Genomic DNA, 6,223 nt, shown 5'->3' with positions numbered 1-6,223 from the left:
CATGCCCAGAACATCAAGAGCGTCTGATTCCACCCATAAATACAAATGAAGTGACAGGGTCTGTCGTTCGGTTTTTGTGTCAACATGCAACACAAAGTCTTACGAGCGTTGAAAGCGACATTATTCGCACGATCCCATTCAGAGATTGGCACAAGGTCCCGATTAAGGGAATCATTCATGTTTTGCCTCATTGCCCCAATCTCCGACAGGCTTAATCTATAACTGAATGAATATGAATGGCAAATGTTGCTTTCATCTGCAAAAGAATAGCTTGGGTTGGAAGTTTGACGTAGAAGATCGTTTAGAAAATTAAGGAATAAAGCTGAAGTTGATGGAAAATCCTCTAAGATATCCACATAAGCCTCCCAGAAATTAGTATTGACAAGGAAAGCAGGTGAAACTCCAGTTGATCTCTCAAGGACCCACATAAGTAGGCTATTAAGAGAGTTAGATCTGGAGACGATCATTTTCTACGTCAAAGAATGCCACGAAAGAGGCTTTAGGCTAGTCTTTTCTGCAGCTTATAGAAAATGAGAGATTGTAATGCACTGCGAGATAAATATCTATAATGCTTCTTCAGTCGTCAAAAACTTAGATTTGGAAATTTGTTTATGAAATACGGGATATAAAGGAAATCATTGTAGCCATTTTACCCTCAGGTTTACTATGATCCGTACTGGCCAGCTAATGTCAAGGATATCACTTGATCTCTGCAGATTAATACTAGGTCTGTTTGCAGAAACTTGGTTGCTGTCTCAAATCGTCGGATTTAGTAAGCAAATTTTCCATCAGACTTCGTCATGAGCCGAATTGTTCATCGTTTATCTTTGGGCCTGATATGATCCCATTAGATGTGGATAAGCCTACATTAAGAGTCTCCGTGATGGTAATAATTCTTTTTCCCTCGAAACCATAGGTTTTCGAGGTCAAGGTTGCTGAGTGCATCCATACAATTGGACTCACCTTAATATACGGTCTTAGTTTAATTTAGGTTTCACACAAGAGTTGGATAGTTCATGTACAACTAAATAAACTATTTCAAATTTCAACCACTTGTAATTTTTGAACTATATACTGCAATCTAAATGTTGAAGCTCATCAGGAATTTTTAAGGACTTTCCAAATTATATAGTATCCAATGCGAAACATAACTCAATTTCAAGCACACAAGCGATCGCTTTCCCGAAATTTGTTGCAGCGATCGCGATTGTCATCAAATATCTCAACAAACGCTTAAACTAGCACTGATTTGTTACTTAACTTAATGATTTATTCCTAATAAATACATAAGAATCAAAACTATGTTTAATCCTAAATTACAAATAACTCAATTATTTCTACAATAAACATAAAATAACTATAATTTTTTCAATACCCTATATTTATGATTAAATTACCTTGGATATAGTTACTAGTCGTTGGCTTAATTCTTATTATAATTAAACATAAATCTTAATATAATAGTAATGCAGTAATCTAAATGCAAGAACTACTTTTTTGCTGGCAAGTTCTGCAAGTATTACAAAATTCTAATTGCAGTTAGTTTAAAGTTAATATTTATGACCTTTGGAATAAACAAACAAAATGCAAAAGGCATCTTAGCAAGGGCTGCCAACAAAATGTAGGCTTAGAGAAATTTATTTTTGCAATAAATTTTTAAAATAAAATAAAAACAAAAAAATAACAACAACTTAACAGTGCTTAAGTATTTAATGATTTCTTAACATATTTGCAAACATTTTGACATAAACAATTAAATTACATAGTTGAAATAAATCTGTCAATTTGTTTTCCAGTTCCAAAGAGAGTAAAGAAAAGTGTTTTTGCTTGTTAGACAACTTAATTGTTGTTGTGTTTGTATTTTGTTGTATTTGTATTTTAGCTGTCAGACTCTGTTTTAGCTGCCAGTAGACAAAACAATGCGATCTACCACCAGTCAAACAGGAAATATGGAGCAATTAGTGTATTAAAAGTGATTTAACAATTCTATTACAATAATAGTTAAACACATGTCTTTCCGAAGGCCGTTCGATGAGTTTAATGAAAAGTGAAACTGGAATTCTTAAAATTCATACATACAATAAACATTACAAAATTATTTTGTTATAAGATTCACCCCTATCGGCATTAATATGTGAAATTTTGTTCCCATGAATTATCCCTCGAAGGGAAAATTGCTATCATGATAATCCCAAGAACTTTTCATTTACAATAGTTGAGTTTGTTCGTTACAGCTGCTTATTGTTTGCAAAATTCCATCTAAAAATTTTGACAACATGGGGAATTTTTTCTCGTGAACCAAGTTGATGAACGAATAATGGAAAAAGGGATCATATTTCATGTTTCGCGATATGGGTGAATATGGTATTCGAAATTATCCTTTTCTTTAATGGGCTTGATTAAGTTAGAAAAAGGATATGTAAAAATGGGTCTTAAACTCCTGTCAAGAAATGGGTTATTTGCAGTAGTGGCTCCATTTATAAAAAAAACGTTGACTTCTATTAATTTGAAGAAAGAATGCTTCTAATTAAAACCGTCATTTATTAGTAACTTTTTATTCGGATTTGACATCCTGCCACTACTCATTCACCTGTAATGGATTGATATCGGAGTAATAAGCTGCATATGATGCAGATTTGTTACCGAGTTCTTCAATTAGCATCCGCAATGGATTGTAATCGGAGTAATAAACTGAATGTAATACAAAATTATTGTATATCCTTGCAATTTCGTCAATTAGCATCCGCAAGAACTTCTCCTCTAAAAGCAGTCATCTATTCGTAACCATTTTACCCTCAGATTGACTATGACCTTGATGGCCAACTATAACGCTGATATCATAAGTCCCAACTTGACCGTAGCAGATCAATACTATATCTGTTCTCACTAACTATGTTAGATGTGGCAAATCATTGGATTGAGGAAGTCGTTTTGCCAACTGACTTCATCATGAGCCGCATTGTTCATCACCGTCTTTGGTCCTGATTTGGGCCCCTTAGGTTAGGTTAGGTTATAAAGGCAGCTAGTTATCAACCAGCTCACTTGGGTCCATGAAATTATTTGGGCCCCGTAGATGTGGAGAAACGTATTTAAAAGACTTCGAATTCACGATCGTGCATGGTCCAAAGCAGACATAGGCTACAGGTTTAGCCATGCTCACATGATTACTTTTGTTTTGTTGAGTAATTGTCGTGGATAACTTGACCTTCACAACAGTAGTATTCAACTAAGCTACATACTTCAGGTATGTTCGCTTCAAAGATGCTGACTCTTGTGCTTCCAAGGTCAGCCTATTAAATACGTCCTGTTCTGTTTTAATTTTTAGTTCAGGGTTTATCTTTTCAGAGTAATATACCTTTTGAATTATAACATTTTAAGGTTTAAACCTTTAAAACCAGAGATGGCAGAGAGTGGCTCCATTCTGCTTAGTTGAAAATCTGTTCAATACGTATATTTACCACAGTAGAATTGCAACGGATTTGACTCCTCCAAGCGCCTCGCAGACGCTATTAACTTAGAGTAGAAACGCTGTAAGATATGGGGTGATTCTTAGATGTCATTCTAGGGATGATTAAGCCCATCTTTCTGAAAACATATGGATTTCTAGTCAAAAGAACTGCTCATCTTTTGAGGCCAAGAACGAATCAAGCCAACTTCGGATACACTGTTCCAAAGTTAAGCGTTCTGCATCGATCGAAATAAATTGTAGTCGATCTGGACTAAAAGGAGGATAAGGGAAAACTTCCCAACCACTTCATTATAAATAGTTTTTAACTGGTATTGCAATATTTGACCGAGTGTTGTCATGATGGAATATTACGGTTTCATTTCTGGCCGAATATTCTGATCGTTTTTCGGCTAATGATCGCATCTGGTCTGGACAAATTTCAGCAGCTCAGGACCCTTTTGCCCCTACCAAATACAGAGAATTACCTTAGCGCCATGGATATTTAGCTTTGGTGTCGATTCGGCTGGTTGGTCGGCATTCACATATGATCACTTACGCTTCGGGTTATAGTAATGGATCCATTTTTCATCGCAAGTAAAGATTCGGTGCAAAAATTATATTCTTTTAATGCGTTCAAACATCATTTCAGACATGCAAAATTGTCTTACAAGGTCTCTCGGCTTCAATTCGTATAGTAACCAATTTTCTTGGTTTTGTATGAATCCTGCTGCTTGCAAACGTTTTGAAATTGGTGCTTGATTAGCTCCAAATGGTTTTGCAAGCTCTTATTGAGTTTGACGACAATCCTCATGGATTAATGCCTCCAATTCTTGGCTGGCCTGGACGATCTTTGTCTTCCGTGTCAAAATCACCACTTTTGAACCGAAGCTTTGGTTCACCGACACTATTTTCAAATTAAAGTAAAGTTAAAATTCCCTGACCTGAGCGATCTTTGTCTTCCGTGTCTGAACTTCTGAACCGAAACTTTGGTGATCAATCGGTGTGTTTCAGCGACACTTTTATCAAATTAAAGTAAAGCTAAACTTCCCGCACACGACGATTTGTTGGCACAAAATTCGACATTTTCGAAGCAAAAAAAAAACTTAGTTGTTTACACTATAATGTTCAATAACTAAGTGAGAATAAATGACAGATACAGTGACGGACATTACAATAGAATCACTACCAATATTTCATTTAAAACCAGGAGCAATCATAAGGATTGGTGTGGGCCAGAAAATATAAAAAAGTGGCAAAATGTGTTGTGGACGGACGAAACGACCATTAATTTAATTGGTAGTGTTGATAAGACATGGGTTAGACTTCCAGAAAATGTTAAAAACCAAAAACGTTTAAACATTGTTGGGGAAATATTATTATATGGGGATGCTTTTCTTGGTATTGCGTTGGTCCAATTTATTGGATTAAAGAAAATATGGATAAGCACTTGTATGTAAATATTTTGGAGAATGTTATAAAGCCACATGCTGAATGGAATATGCCCTTAAAATGGCTCTTCCAGCAAGATAATGACCCAAAGCACACGTCAGGTCTTGCCAAAAAATGGTTTTTATATAACAAAATTCATATTATGGAATGGCCGTCTCAATAACCAGACTTAAATCCTATGGAAAATAGTAAAAGACAAACTCGGACCTGAAAAATTGAAAAACAAGTTCTTCCTTGTTTGGCAGAAAATTCAGGAAATATGGTATGCAATTTCCCTATCTACATTAGGGTGGCCCTTAATAAACGAAAGTTGGATTTTGGCCATTCTCACCCTCCAGTTTGGTGAACATTAGCAAAAAAATCATCCTGAAAAAATTTTAGGTAAATCGGTTGGGGTTAAGACGTGCCGCAAGCCCTCTGAAGTTTTGAGATGCATTTACAAGGGGAAAAAATGCATTTTTTTCAGTTTTTGTAAAAATTTTGCCATTAAAAAATTACTTTTGTAATTTAATTTAAAAGAATCGAAATGTGTACGTAATTGTCGTTCTAATGAGACATAAAAAACAGAAATCGGTCAAAAAATGTTAAAGTTATTAAAAATTCGCCAGGCCATTAACGTGTCTCAGGCCACTAGAACATGAAATGTAGGAACAAAATTAACATATTTTGAGAAATATTAAAATAAAAGCTCATTATACCCTTCAGCTTCGTGAGAAGGGTATATATAAGTTTGTCATTCCGTTTGTAATTTCTACATTTTTCATTTCCGACCCTATAAAGTATATATATTCTGGATCCTTATAGATAGCGGAGTCGATTAAGCCATGTCCGTCTGTCTGTCTGTCTGTCTGTCTGTCTGTCTGTCTGTCTGTCTGTCTGTCTGTCTGTCCGTCTGTCTGTCTGTCTGTCTGTTGAAATCAATTTTCTGAAGGCCCCAGATATCTCCGGGATCCAAATCTTCAACAATTCTGTCAGACATACTTTCGAGAATTTTGCTATTTAAAATCAGCAAAATCCGTCCATAAATAACGGAGATATGAGCAAAAATCCGAGACAACCTCTGAAAATTTCATCAAAAAACACAATGTATTGCATGCTTTGACAAAAAAACAACAAAACGTATGGTTGGATGTGCAAGCTATGCGTATTTTGTTTTTTTTTGTGTTTTGTTTCTTTTGGCGTTGTTGTTGTTTTTTATACAACTAACCGTTTGTTTGGTTGTGTGGATGTGCAAGCTTTGCGTATTTTGTTTTTTTTGTGTTTTGTTTCTTTTGGCGTTGTTGTTGTTTTTTATACAATTAAACGTATGTTTGGTTGTGTGTTGGA

This window comes from Calliphora vicina, chromosome 3 (assembly GCF_958450345.1).
Source record: "Calliphora vicina chromosome 3, idCalVici1.1, whole genome shotgun sequence".
NCBI lineage: Eukaryota > Metazoa > Arthropoda > Insecta > Diptera > Calliphoridae > Calliphora > Calliphora vicina.
Note: the sequence above shows the minus strand (reverse complement) of the source record.